This window comes from Anabrus simplex, chromosome 1 (genome assembly GCF_040414725.1).
Source record: "Anabrus simplex isolate iqAnaSimp1 chromosome 1, ASM4041472v1, whole genome shotgun sequence".
NCBI lineage: Eukaryota > Metazoa > Arthropoda > Insecta > Orthoptera > Tettigoniidae > Anabrus > Anabrus simplex.
The window spans coordinates 814,269,585-814,285,519 of NC_090265.1; the positions used below are offsets into that span (position 1 = coordinate 814,269,585).

A 15,935-nucleotide genomic window follows, 5' to 3' on the forward strand; every position below is an offset into this window, starting at 1 on the left:
TACAAGCTCGTTACTGTTATTAACACAATTTATATCTGTCCTCATATTAATTCCTACGGCAGGAACTAACAGTGATAGACATGAGGCACTTCCATGTGCACTAACTGATGAGCTCAGAAAATTCCTTGACACACAGCACACTGATTATGTTGCTGACCGAGAGGGGACACTCTCAGAAAATAGGGTTTAATTTGTATGCATACAGAAGGAGATTATACTATTTGTTTTGACATTTCAAATAGATAGACCACTTTCATGAAAATTCACTTACATGACTTAATAAGTAGAACGATAGGGGAATTTGAGGCATTTTTTCTTAGAATTGGCACTGATTACCTTTATTTCATTGTATAATTAATAGGCAGTGGAAACAAATTAATTACTGCACTTTACAACTTGCATTTATCAGTTTGATCTCCATTACTGCAGAACTATAATCAGATTTGTTGTCAGTACAAAAGGAATTACGCTACTTATTGCGTTAAGGATAATTTTTTCTTTGTTTTCAGGTGAGTAGTGCACCAGATCTTTCTTCAGAACGTACCAGAATATTTCCAGTTCATACTGCTGTAAAGGTATGTCGATGAGTCTTTCGTTTTAGTTTCATTTTAAGTTACCAATAGTCAGACCTAGTGAAGTTCTTCGTACGGAAGTTTATTGATGTGTATTTACCAGGCTAAGGATGGGAAGAACCCATCGGTACTTTCCATGGTACACTATCTTTGCTGGGAAGTTTCGCTGCGCCATATTGACGTACGATTTAGCAATAATGAGGGTGACTTGGTCTCACCTATGCACACCTTGCCTATTGTAGGCTTGCACACATTACGCCATTTCCTCTGTATTCTAGCGTGATTTTTAAAATTGTGTTTGTTATTTTGACACTAGTAGAGTTGCAGTCTAGACCTGGAGAGTAGTGTACTTGTGACAGTTAGGCAGCCTCCTCACTCGTGACATGCGTACCAACCTTTATTTTTTCGATTCGCCAATTTTTTAAATGTTGAAAAATCGAAAAATATGAAGTTGAAGATAGGTTGATTCCTGTCTGAGGAGGCTGCCGAACAACTCAGGCGGTAAAGGCGTGCTCGATTCACCCGGAAAATTTTTTCTGTTCACTTAGAAAGAATGGGGTTCGATTCCCCGTCAGAAGGTCTGGACTTCGACGCACTGGACCCACACCAGAAGTTGTGGTATGGTGTGGGGAGCAATTTCATTTGACAGCAAGAGCACTCTCATCGTTATCCCAAGAACCTTGACAGTGAATTTGTGCGTCATACTGGTGATTGAATCGGTTGTGCTACCATTCGCACGATTTAAGAGGTTGTTTCCAACAGGATAACGCTCTTCCTCACACCACTGCAGTCAAACAGCGTCCTCTACAAAGTGTCGACCAGTTGCTTTGGCCTGCGAGATCACCAGACCTTTCACCCATTGAGAACGCATGGGACATTGGGTCGACAAGTCCAACGTCGTTCAATACTAACATTAGCCGTTGCTGGTTTGTCCGACAAGGTGAAATAAGCGTGGAACTCCTTCCCACAAAATGACATACGGCACCTGTACGACACAATGCATGGACGCTTGCATACTTGCATTCAAAGTCGTTGTGACTAAGCGGTTATTATAGAGCCTGAATTTTTATGCAGTATTAGCTTAGAATGCAAACTTACTAAAGTGAGTAGCAAGTTATATTCTAATATGCACGACGGTTATGCTGTGAGTTTTGCATTATCATTAGGGGATCGGCCCGACCCCTAGAATATATGTTACTCTCGCGACATAATTGAAGAACAGGCTAGTCGACGCTTACTTAATAAACAAATTAGTTTGCATTCTAACCTGTTATTGCATAAAAATCTGGGGTCTAGAATGTACAATAATGGCACATGTCTTCTCGTTCATACTTGAACCTGTGACCTGGAATCGGAAATGAAATAAATATGTTATCTAGATAATTGCTTTGCTTAAATTGCATGCCTCTAATGTCATCTTGGGGTTTCGATTTCATTTTCCGCAAACGGACGGAATGTAGTGTAGATACACGTAGTTGTATCAGGCCACAAGCCGTACCCGAATGGACTAGCAGTCATTGTTTGAGGCAAATTCTGCTTAACAAATCAGAAATTTCCTTATTATTTTCAAAACGTTGAAAAGTGTCAAGTGCTTCTTATTCAGCTCAGATGCAATCAAAGCAATATACAAATATATTATACAAATTAAATGACAGTAGCACAAAACAAGGCTGCGCGAGTGTGTTGCGAACTTGTCCAGCGCCATGGCTAAATGGTTAGCGTGCTCAGCTTTGGTTCAAAGCGCCTCAAGTTCGATTGCCGAACGTGTCTGGGATTTTAACCTTAATTGGTTATTTCAAATGGCTCGGGGACTGGGTACGTGTGTGTTGTCCTTAAATAGAACAGGTAACGAAAATAAGGAAATAATGAAAAAATAAGAACAGAGATCGGTAATTAAAAACAAAGGAAAGTAGTAAAAATATTTAAAAACAAAAAACACGAGGATTTCTTCTGTACTGGTACATTGCGAGGGATATCATGTGCATTTGATCGTGTGTGAGGTGGTTTGATCTTCCCTGCAATCACACGGGCTCAACTTAGTTAAATCTCCTCTCTTCTTCTTCTTCTTCTTCTTCTTATTATTATTATTATTGTCGAGATGAGTGGCTCAGGCGATAGAGCGCTGGCCTCCTGACCCCAGCTTGGCAGATTCGATCCTGGCTCAGTCCGGTAGTATTTGAAGGTGCTCAAATACGTCAGCCTCGTGTCGGTAGATTTACTGGCACATAAATGAACTCTTACGGGACTAAATTCCGGCACCTAGGCGTCTCTGAAAACCGTCAAAATTACTTGGTGGAACGAAAAAACAATATTATTATTATTATTATGTTTAGTTCGTATCGGCCTACTAAGGACTATGTTATTTCAGCTGCCTCCACTGGGCTTGGATCTCTGCCCACTGCTCCTTCATTCGTTGCCAGTGTTGCTCTTTTCTTTCCTTCGTCCGTGGCTTTTAAGTCTTCGACTTTGGCCTTTCTTGAAAATCCTGGTGGCCATTTAGTTTTCTCCTGAGTGGGTTGCGTTCTTGTATATTTTCATAAATGAACCCTATCTCCTGTAGATCCCCTTTCACTTTCTTGAACCAAGTTGGCTGGGTCTTTTTATCTTTAAAATAGGTAAAGATTTGGTTCGAAAATCGTAGTGGTTTTATTCTTAGCAAGTGGCCATAAAATACAGTTCTCCTCTTCCGCATTGCATCAGATATCTTCTGCACATGAGTGTACAGTTCATGGTTATGCCGACGTCTACATTCATCTTTGTCTTTAATTTTGCCAAGAATTTTCCATAAGATCTTTCTTTCTTTCTTTCTTTCTTTCTTTCTTTCTTTCTTTCTTTCTTTCTTTAATTTCTAGTTTTTGTATCATGCATTTTTTCTTTTTCAAGGATTTGGACTTATTATTATTATTATTATTATTATTATTATTATTATTATTATTATTATTATTATTACGGGGATGCTGTGGTTTCGATAGGTGAGAGGAGGTGCGGGCATGACTGGGTGGATGTGCGGAAATTGAAAGATTGATTTAAAACTTTAAAATTGGCAGTTTTATTTCTTCTTCCCTTTTTTATTTTCTCTTTTCAGATGTTAACTTGTAACAAAAACAATTCGATAATCGAATAAAAAAATCTCAGATACAACAACGATCTCGAGAAGTAATATTATGAATTCATAGAACCTTGCCGATGTGACAAGAGCGACCACTGCTCCAAATAATATCTCTTACAAGAGCACCTTTGCCCCACAAAATTATGTAGGAGACAACTCTCCAAACCATTATACCATTCCAGCCTTCCTAAGGCACCATTCAACATTTACATTAATAAGAAGAGCGTCATTGCTCTATATATTTACACTTAGGAATCTATTTCCAAAAATGTCCAGGCCTATCAAAGGCACAACCCACATTTTACAAAATATCACAGTCATAACATGAAAATGAATGGCATTGATTGTAACTGGGGTAGCACATACCCATTCTACAAGGCCTTTGGCAAAAACAAAAGTTTAACTTATTGGCCCAAAATCCAAAATGGAAAGGAGGCGATCTCTTGCACTCCTAGAAATTTGCATTAAATGCATTAGTTGGGCTTGAGGCCTGACGTTACGGAGACTAAGCCTATACTACTGAGGTGACTAGATGGAGAGAATATTTATGTTACGAAAATTACAACATAGAAAAGGTTACAAAATCACTCACATCTCAAAAGCCACTTGAAAGGGGATTCGAGAAGGTACCTCACTCTCTATTCCCTGATTTCGGTTAAGTTATTTCGAATAGTTTGAAGTTTACATTTAACATTTGAAATTTACACTGGAGAACATAAAAGTTACATTACTGAGACTGGAAACCTTCTCCTCGAGCTAGTTTTCAAAGACTATCACATGGTTATACTGAATATGCTATTACCTTGAGCTGATAGACCTCCTGAAGATACACGAGGCGACCCCGCCTCCTTTATAAACACACACTAGACTGGAGCGATCACTAAGACAACGTGGTCCAAAAATGTGCCAGCTTTTATAGTAGAGGGGAAAGTTCCAGAAAACTCTGGGCTAAGGCTCGACACACCCCCAATTCTTATTGGATAATCAAATAAATACCAGACAATTTTGATTGGTAGGAAAATAAATGTAAAATTTTTGTCATTGGCCAACATCTTAAGTTAACGGGAAAGGACAGAAGTGTTGTGAACTTTAACACACCGAAAAAACAGAATAAACTATTCAGTTTAGTAAACCTTAACATATAAAATTACTCTGGAATTTTAATTCTTCACCTTCACGCCAGATGGCATAACATAAGTTTATAGTAGCGATATCTGTTGAGAAATGTTCAGACTTTTTGTAGCCTAATAGTCTTTTCAAACTTTACTTTAAAGAGGGCCTTATCCAAGGCGCTTGATTTAAATGAACGGGGCGAGTGTATCTCCGGTACAATTATTATGATTATTATGAAGTAAACGTCTCCTGTAGAATACAATTGACCTGTGTCATGGTGATGAGAAACCTAGAAGAGCCCCTCCCTGGGAAAATCAATGCACCCGTCGCGCAGGAAGAATATCAATGCTTCTGAATGTGTGAATAGCATTAGTGTTCCATACTTGTATCGGGTGTATGCCACAAGTGTTGCTATTCTATAGCTGTGCTCCATGTCACCCATAGGAGATATTCTGGTGCCACACACGACGAGTGTCTCTTTAGAGAGTTGTTATGTCGTATGTGATCCAACGTCCGAAACTAAACTGTTCGCATGGAGTGATGTCATTCGCCATGGCTACGACTGTCACTGTGGCAGGTAAATATTGTAGCATGTTGCAATGTCTATTCCTTATGAGACCCTACTCCTATCAAAAAATACATTATTTTCTATGTTGGGCGGGGAGTTGAATCTAGTTGAGCGCCGGTCTACTGTGATCAAGACTCCATTCTTTCAAGGGCAAAATTTTGGCACACTGGCGTCTTTTAAGGTTGATTAGATTAAATACTGCTACTACTACTACTACTACTAATAATAATAAAAATAATAATAATAATAATAATAATAATTAGTGGACCATGCTGCTTCGCAGCATTCGTTATAAATAGGTCAGATAACTCGTCTAGGTATGCCTGTCACACCGGTTGTCATATTGTTTTGCTTACCCTTTTCAACGATGAACATTTAATATGAAGCGCGTTATGGTATGTTGCAGTTAATAGTGAGAATTCATTAATTCTTACGCATTCATCAAGTAATCAAACATGGCTGCATGCCATGACGTTGCTAAGGATGAAAATCACATATATCAGAATATTAATGAAAGTGTTAGTCACTTAGCAACCTGCTAAATACATAATGTATTGCGGGTTAGGGTCAGCTTTCGCCTGCAATTATTGGAGCGATATTTTTATGATTTGATTTTATGATTACTCCTAGTTGGCTGAACTTAGATACCTAGCAATTTCTCATGATTCACTGGCAGGTAATTCCGGAGAGGAAAAGGAAATGATACAAATCGGTCCACTAGAACGAACGGCCAGATTTGGCAAAGCTGTTTTTAGTAAACTCTTTAAATATATAAATAATAATAATAATAATAATAATAATAATAATAATAATAATAATAATAATAATAATAATAATAATAATAATAATAATCTATAGTCTACTAACATTGTAACTATCAGATTCGTCAAGTACATAATTTTTAAAACCTATGTTGCCTTATTATCGAACAGAATCTCAGTGAACGAGAAATAGCTCATAATTCATAAATGCCAACAAGAGCTATTACACTTTGAATAAAATCCTGCCATTCAAATTCCGACAAGAAACACAAAATTAAACATTCTTCAAAACCATAATCTTTTTTTGTGCCGAAACTTGAACTGAGTATGGAATGTGCCACAACGCTCTACAGTTTGAATACAAAGGCCTGAGAAAAAAATTTCCCCTATCATTGAAAGCGGTACATAGAGAATCAGAAAAATCGAGAATTAAGGAATATTTGCACCAAATCCGGCAATGTAAAAATTGCAAGAAGCCGGTAACTACGCTGACTAGGTCCCATTCTTCAATCAATCAATCAATCAATCAATCAATCAATCAATCAATCAATCAATCAATCAATCAATCAATCAATCAATCAATCAATCAATCAATTGCCGAGACGAAGAAACCCTGATCAAGAAAACGCGAAGTTGTGACACTTGCACGGAGATGGAATGTGCTGATATTTGCATGGAACGTCAAACATTCCAGGGAAGTACTAAGCGTGGGTATGTCAAAGAGTTACCCTTGTACGGAGGCCCAAAGGTTTTTTACGCTCAGAAACTGCAGTGAAACTATACCTAGCATATTACTGTGCTATTAAGTCTTATAAATATTGTAAATATATAAATATTCTGAATCAGAATTAAGAAAACTTGATAATGGAATATTACTGGATAATCATGTAAATATTTTGTTTCATCATTAAAAAGGGAAAACTGGACAAACTTATTTAAATTTAACAAATACACCCATGGGAAGTGCAAAGAGACCAGCTCCCCGTCGTGTTCCCTGGAAATGGCGCAAAGTCAGCTAAATGTGTCTTACAATTTATAAAATTAACAGTTACTTATAAAAAGCATCTAAATTCACTGCTGTGATTACAGAGGAAAACATGATATCCGGTACGTGGCTTAATACTGGAGTATATGAAGTATATGAAGTACTCTGAAGTAGAGTGAAAGGCTCAGTGCAAGTGTCAGTACGTGCAAGTGTTCCAGCCCCAGAAAACGCGAGGGAAAAACTGCCAGGTGATAAGAGACCTCGAATCAGATGGATCCAGTAACTGGAATTTGATCTAAAACTTGTTGGGTCATGTCAAGAAGAGGCAAACAATGGGCACGTTGGAGGAATGAGGAAAGGACGGATTGCAGTTCAAATCATGATGATGGCGATGATCATGATGATGAATATTGTAAAGACCGAATGAGTTGTCTATATGGTTCGAGGCGTGTAACTGTGAACTTGCAATCGGTAGATAGTGGGTTCGAGCCACTCAGTCGTCAGTCCTGAGGATGGTTTTCCATGATTTTTCATTTTTTTTTTTTTGAGGCAATTGTACCTGAATTAAAGTCGCTTCCTTTCCAGTCGTAGCTCTGTCTTATCCCATCGTCGCCATAAAAGCTGCCCGAGTTGGGGTGACGTAAAATAAAGAGCAAAATCATAAATAAAGATAGAACGTTCGTGAGTTTGTTTGTGCATTGAGGATAAACACCGGAACCACGTAATAGACTTTAGTAATAAATTCAGATCGGCTATTTGGTCGAATTTGTCATACGCTATAACTTTTGTGCCACGGTGTAAGAGTATAAGTCCAAAATAGTTAAAATTCAGCATAGAATTTTGAATTTTTAAAGCAGAGTTTTGATTGTAGAGTGTTTGAAATGAATAGATCAACAACATATTTCAGAAAATTGATTTATTTTCATTCTTTAATGCCGGGCTGAGTGAGGCGCTAGCTTTCTGACCCCAACGTGGCAGCTTCGATCCTGGCTCAGTCCGGTGGTATTTCAAGGTGCTCAAATACGCCAGCCTCGTGTCGGTAGATTTACTGGCATATAAAAGAATTCTTTCGGGACAAAATTCTGGCACCTCGGCTTCTCCGAAAACCGAAAAGTAATTATTAGGACGTAAATAAAGTAACATTATTATTATTATTATTATTATTATTATTATTATTATTATTATTATTATTATTATTATTATTTTAGTAATTGTTTTCTTATGCTTACTATTTCTTAATCGTGCTGTTCAAAGTCTAGACTAAAAAACTAACCATTTACAAAACATATTTCGAAAATAAGAACTTTTAATTGTGTGTTACATTAATATAACGTTTTTTCCGCATTTGGCCATCTATGAACCTCATGAATCTTAAGGAGTCTTGGCCTTTATTCGCTTCTCTTCCCAAAACCTCTTCATTCCTTCGCTTCATATCTTTCTCTACTCTTCGGAAATGATCCGCTCCTGCCTCCGTTTTAGTGGTTTCTCTTCAAGTGATTTTAGACTGCCCAATCTTCTTCTGAACTTTCCTCTATTGTGGATCATATGCAGTGTGATTACTACTTCTTTCGCATCCTTCTTGACCTCTTCTGCCCACTTGGAAGTGGCCTTTAACACCATGATGTATTTAAAGATATTTTTGGTCAGTCGTTTGTCATCCATTCTTTCTAGGTGTCCGTCGAATTTCAGTCTTCTTTTCCGTATTGTGGTCGTGATATTTTCCACTGTACTTGTAGAGCTCCTCCTTTCTCCTTTTCTTCCAAGTCCCATCAGTAGTCCTTCTGCGGTCCAAGAATTTTTCTCAGAATCTTCCTTTCTTCCTTCTCGAGTTCTTGCAGCTCCCCCTTTTTATTCAAAGCAAGGCACTCTGAAGCGTACAATATAACACATTTTGAAAAATGTTTTGCTAAGGATAGATTTAGTGAAACAACCTTAGCGACGTAATTCTGGTCGTACTGTAGACTTCATAGCTAAGACGACAAGAAGAAAATCATTAATATATACCACATATTTGTAGAAGTTATGAAGGAAAGAAGTTTGAAAAATGTAGTTTACGAGAAATAATGAATGATAAAGTTTTCTCAGACATGCGCTAAAAGAACAACCTTTCACCGACTGCTAAGATACAGTTTCTTGCTTTTTAACGCATAACATCAAAACTAAAGCAGATATATACACATTTTCTCCACCGGAATATATCGTTGGGCTATAAATATAATAGAATACTCCCATCCGCTAGTTCCGGGTCGCCTAAAACTAGGGAGAGTGCACTCTTTTATTGCAATTCGTTAAGTTTGATACATGCATTACATTATCCTCTTATAATTATTTGACTATTACTACACTAAATATAATTTATTTTGTCCTAGAGTTAACAATGTTATATGGTCTAGGACAACATGTATCTTCCTCTTCTTTAGCTTATGTAGTACCGTACTTACTTTTGTGTCACAAGTGTTATGGAGTATTCTACCATTAAAACACGCCTTGTGACTGAATTGAATGACTGTTTGACTGCATGAATTGGTAAATGGATGGTTTCATGGTTGAATTTTGGTCTGCATGAATGAATGAATAAGACTCTTCTCAGCCGGTCACGGATAGCCACTAACTGGGGAGAGAGCATTCATTGTGGATGAGTGATTGATTGGGCGAATGAATGATTTCATGGACTGAGTTGAACATTCCATTTTGAATGAAATACTGTCTGTCCAAATGAATGAATGGACTGGATTCCTAGCCCTCTCCCCCAGTCGCGGACAGCCACGAACTGCGGAGAGATTTTCATGAATTATGAATTGATGAATGGATGCTTAGAAGATTGATTTGTGTTCATGCCTGAATGAGTGAATAAACTCCCTTCTCTCACATTCATGGATAGCCACCAGTTAGGCTATAAATTAAAAAAAACTTTGAACAATATTGTTACATAACATACCAGTGCCTTTACTCAAAGACCATGTCGTGGACAAAGACGAAGCTCGGCAAGCTATTCAAAATTTTGTACGCTTATTGTGTGCAGATTGTGCTTAGTAAATATATACATAGATTGTATGTACGTACATACGCACGTAAGCATAAGTTCTACAATAAGTTCTGTACATCTGTCTATCTGGGTTTAAAAGGTCGCCCCGCTTAGATGCAAGAAAAGCATTCCTGAGGATCGGCTAAAAATATGCCTAAATCGTTAAAGATTTCCTTATATCTTTGTGTTTCATTTAATTACCTTTACGATACTGGAGAGCCGCAGTCGTTTGGATTCACAAAATATGGTGGATACGGACCAAACCACGAGTAAAGAAAAGGACTTGTGGTGGATAGTTTCTCCGTAAACTTATATTCTAAATTATGTATGAAAGGGTTGAAGATGTAAAGCAGGGCGTTTTCTCTGAAAGTGACGAACGTCTTCCTCTGAATTCAGGATGTGGTCTATCTGGTGGTGAGGTATCTGTTATTTCACGAGAACCATATTTCCTGGCCATTAAACTGTTAATTACCTACCGCAGTGGTGTAGGTGTTGGGAATGCGATTCATTATCATTCTGGCAGCGAAACAACCAGCCACTTCTCAGGTTTCTCTGCTGACGTCACGTTTATGAGCAGCGCGTACACAATTGTGTGGTTTTTATGTTGCCCTCTATATGGCTTAACGTCGCATTTCTATGCAATTACATTTAATCGTGACTCGTTAGAGTAATCTAGTAATAAGTTATTAATTAAACTGTTCTGGGTGGTCTGATCGCTGCCTAGCCGCCCTTTTTGTGTGAGCTCATCGCAGTGATCGGTCTTTCGCGCCTGAAACTCTTGTTGAGTCATACAGACATAAAGAAAACTGTAAGATTGTTTCAACCGATTAGAGGTATATACAAGCAATTCCCGCCTCTGCAACGGTCAGCATTGACCCTTGTTAGTTCAGTTCAAGTAAACGGTGTGATGTACTGCGAGTGGCCTTGATAACACCTACCGATATAACACCAGAGCTACGACTAAGTAGTGGTTCGGAAAGAACAACGTCACGATGTCTACTTAATATTGGATTGGGGGATTGAAATGGAAGGAAAACAGTGTTATTTAGCGTATGGTTAATACAGACTTATCTTTATTTATTTATTTATGTATTAATTAATTTATTTATTTATTTATTTATTTATTTATTTATTTATTTATTTATTTATTTATTTATTTATTTATTTATTTATTTATTTATTTATTTATTTATTTAAATCGTTCACCGTCCATCAGTGGCTTAACCAAGGGGGGTTAGAACCTCGTTTTATGGAATTTTTATACAGTCAAATAAACTGACAATAAAGAAAAGCGAAAGTAAATGCAAATTTCTTGATTTTATTTTCTAAGAAGCCTTGAAATTTGGATTTTAAGCTATAATCTGAACATAACATTCGGCGTCAAACTATTCACTTTGATCATATTGTTCTTGTTATGTATTTTAATATAAGATTTTGTAATGTATCGGTACTGCTATCTGAATACCAACAAAATTTACTTGTATCAGTGTCCTTATGACACTCGTGCATGCGCGCACCGTACACGCGCAAACATCTTCATTTTGTTCTGTCATCATTTTGTAAGCATAAACCCCCCATCGGCCGATCCTGGCTACACTACTGCCCTTCAGGGTTGAATTTCCCCCCTCTCTGCCGCCTCAAGGACAGTGTCCTGGAGCGTGAGACATTTTGTTTGGCATACAACTTGGATGGAGGACCAGTACCTCGCTCAGGCGGCCTTACCTGCTATGCTGAACACGTCTTTTGTGGGGAATGGGAAGATTGGAAGGGTGAGACAAGGAAGAGGGATGGAAGCAGCCGTGGCCTTAAGTTAGGTACCAACCCGACATTTGTCTGGAAAAGAAGTGGGAAACCACGGAAACCATTTTGAAGGTGGTTGAGGTGGGAATCGAACCCCCCTTTAATCAGTTGTCATCTCGAGGATGAGTGAATCCGTTACAGTCCTCGAACCACTTGTCAAATTTTGTGGAAGAGCCCGAGTGGCAACTAATCACACTAACCTCTACACCAAACGGGCGTACATAGACCTATTTAAGAAATAATAATCTTGAAATTTACAGTGCAGCCTGTATAGACATACCAGCCTTTTACTTTTTTCTTTTGGAGATATGCATTCCAAGGAACTCTTATAACGTAGCAAACTTAGAAACTTTTTCGTGGTTTCCCATTTTCACACCAGGCAAATGCTGGGGCTGTACCTTAATTAAGGCCACGGCCGCTTCCTTCCAACTCCTAGGCCTTTCCTATCCCATCGTCGCCATAAGACCTTACTGTGTCGGTGCGACGTACACCCCTAGCAAAAAAAAAAAAACACATAGAAACATTGGTACCTGATCTCATATTCCCGTATCTTTAAGTTCATGCTCAGAGATAGAGATAACATCATTAACGCCGATGTTATTTCAATTACGTAGCCTATAATGAATGTTTAAAACAATCACAGCCGCAAGTAACACTACCTTACGTTTGAACAGGAAGTATCTGTTAGGACTACGGACATTTTCCATACTTGCCAGTCCGTAACTAAGATGGTTAAACAACGCATCGCTGCTGATGAGGAGCCAAGCTGCCAGGAAACAGGTTCAATTCCTGAACTGATGCACTTTCGTTTTCCGTTTTATGCCGTTTTCAGTACTTGTTCCAACGAGTGAATTGTTATTTGGTCCTGAAAAGGACCAATTTTATCCGTTGTTACGTAGCCAGGTTGGAATACGACATAATGGTCCGTAGATAGGAAGCAGGGTGCCCTGCATATTCCGCGCAGAAAGTGCTCGATACATTGACTACCTTCGTTTATACAGATTGCGTTACGACGTTTGTAAATGCATTTTTGCTCTTTTGCAACATGTGATGTGTCACAGCTTGGAATGCCTCGGCGATCAGTTGCCCAAAGTGCCCAGCATTTCAGGCTTCTGTGCATACACTACCTGCTTTATGAGATTCCACGGGAAGAAGTCAAGTCGAGTAAGATCGGGTGATCTGGTGGGCCAGGGAGCGGGTCCTTCCCTTTCTATCCACTTATTAGGATGTGAAGCATAAAGGTGGTTGTGGGACGACTACTGTTTCGTGAGGTGTGGCTCCGTTCGTCGGTGGAGCAGTGGCACGTTCTCCAAAAGCTGTAGGAGTTCATTTTGAGGAAAATGAAGGTAGCGGGCTCCCGTTAGATGGCCGCCGAAGAAATATGGTCCTATTAGGTAATCGCTCAATATTCCACACCAGAAATTTACTCTCCACAGCACTTGAAATGCATTATCTTATCCACTGGCGTTCCAATAGACCAGATTGTGCCGATTCACAGTGCCAGTGTTATGAAATCGTGATTAATCTGAAGACAGAATAAAACACCCTGCATCATTGGTCAGATTGCGTAGTGCCTATTGAAAAATTGTTACTCGAATTTCGAAATCACGTGTGTGGATCTGCTGGTGTAACTGCAGATGGTACGGGTGAAATGTATTGGTACGCATTATTTTCATGACAGAAAACTGGCTGAAATTGGCATCTTGTGCCAGTATCCACATACTAATATGAGGATTAGTCCGGACAGTGTTCAAAAGAGCCTCTTCATTTGGACCAGACGTTATAGCAGTACTTCTAACAAGAGCCCTTCCAAGATTTCCAGTTGACCGCAGTTGTTGTTCAAGGTTTCGGAACGTATTGGTGGTATGCAGTCTTCTTTCAGGAAACCGCTCGTGATACAGGCGGTTGTGACTCGGAAGGGTTCTGCCTAGCTAGTTACTCCATAAATTAACAATACATGGTGAGTGAATGAATAGTCCCGATGTGATGTGGTGTGATGTGATGTGATGTGATGTGATGTGATGTGATGTGATGTGATGTGATGTGATGTGATGTGATGTGATGTGGTAGGTAAGTGTGTCCTTGTTACTATGGGGCACGATATGTCGTTCAATAATACCCATAAGTTTGGATACGAACCACTGTTCAGATACCACAGGCGACTGTCACTTTACCGAATCTGCCACAAAGACAACATACATGATACTTTCTAGAATCATGGTACTAAACTACGACCCTCCCACCTCGAATGTCAATATCCGTGCCGGAATTTTCAGTCAAGGTATACTGCATTCATTTAACTTCCTATCATGGCAGTTCAGGTGACATAACTTATTCATTCGATGGTATTACGGGTACATACGTTGTTTCCTCTTCTTCTTCTCCTACTTCTTAACCTGTTTACCCTCCAGGGTCGGTTTTCCCTCGGACTCAGCGAGGGTTCCCATCTCGACCTCATCAAGGGCAGTGTCCTTGAGCTGCAGACTCTGGGTCGGGGATACAACTGGGGAGAATGACCAGTACCTCGCCCAGGCGGCCTCACCTTCTATGCTGAACAGCAGCCTTGCGGGGGGATGGGAAGATTGGAAGGGATAGGCAAGAAATAGGGAAGGAAGCGGCAGTGGCCTTATGTTAGGTACCATCCCGGCATTTGCCTGGAGGAGAAGTGGGAAACCACGAAAAACCACTTCCAGGATGGCTGAGGTGGGAATCCATCCCACCTCTATTCATTTGACCTCCCGAGGCTGAGTGGGCCCCGTTCCAGACCTCATACCACTTTTCAAATTTCGTGACAGAGCCGGAAATCGAACCCGGGCCTCCGGGGGTGGCAGCTAATCACGCTAACCACTACACCACAGAGCCGGACGCATGTGTCATTTCACGGAGCAATAAATCGCATGTCTGTACAATGGTTCGATTTTCGTTTCCTAGTTCCATGGCTCATTAACACTGCTGACACAGAGAGAGGATGCAGAGCAATATCGTATTCATGTTGGTTGGGTTTCATAAAAGTAAACAAGTGGATGGCTGGGCCACTCGGTATATGAAAAGGCGCACATTACAAGGAGGGATGACTGGGCCACTCGGTATACAAAAAGGAGCACGTTACAAGGAGGGATGGCTGGGCCACCCGGCATACAAAAAGTCACACATTACAAGGAAGGATGGCTGGGCCACCCTGCATACAAAAAGGAGCACATTACAAGGAGGGATGGCTGGGCCACCCGGCATACAAAAAGGAGCACATTACAAGGAAGGATGGCTGGGCCACCCGGCATACAAAAAGTCACGCATTACAAGGAGGGATGGCTGGGCCAGCGGCATACAAAAAGTCACACATTACAAGGAGGGATGGCTGGGCCACCCGGCATACAAAAAGGAGCACATTACAAGGGGGGATGGCTGGGCCACCCGGCATACAAAAAGGAGCACATTACAAGGAGGGATGGCTGGGCCACCCGGCATACAAAAAGGAGCACATTACAAGGAAGGATGGCTGGGCCACCCGGCATACAAAAAGTCACGCATTACAAGGAGGGATGGCTGGGCCAGCGGCATACAAAAAGTCACACATTACAAGGAGGGATGGCTGGGCCACCCGGCATACAAAAAGGAGCACATTACAAGGGGGGATGGCTGGGCCACTCGGTGTACAAAAAGGCGCACTTTACAAGGAGGGATGGCTGGGCATCCCGGCATACAAAAAGGCGCACTTTACAAGGAGGGATGGCTGGGCCAACCAGCATACAAAAAGGCACACATTACAAGGAGGGATGGCTGGGCCACTCGGTATACAAAAAGGCGCACATTACAAGGAGGGATGGCTGGGCATCCCGGCATACAAAAAGGCGCACTTTACAAGGAGGGATGGCTGGGCCAACCGGTATACAAAAAGGCACACATTACAAGGAGGGATGGCTGGGCCACTCGGTATACAAAAAGGCGCACATTACAAGGAGGGATGGCTGGGCCACTCGGTATACAAAAGGGCGCACATTACAA

At 40.2% G+C, this 15,935-nt stretch overlaps 1 protein-coding gene across 1 annotated transcript in view; it reads left to right on the forward strand.

Annotated features, from left to right (window-relative positions):
* Positions 1 to 546: 546 nt before the first annotated feature.
* Positions 547 to 15,935, forward strand: part of Pde11 (Phosphodiesterase 11) — a 703,554-nt gene continuing 688,165 nt past the window's right edge. Inside the window, exon 1 of the mRNA XM_067136343.2 lies at positions 547 to 575. The gene's annotated coding sequence lies outside the window, so the exon portion shown is untranslated. The remainder of the gene's footprint in view (positions 576 to 15,935) is intronic.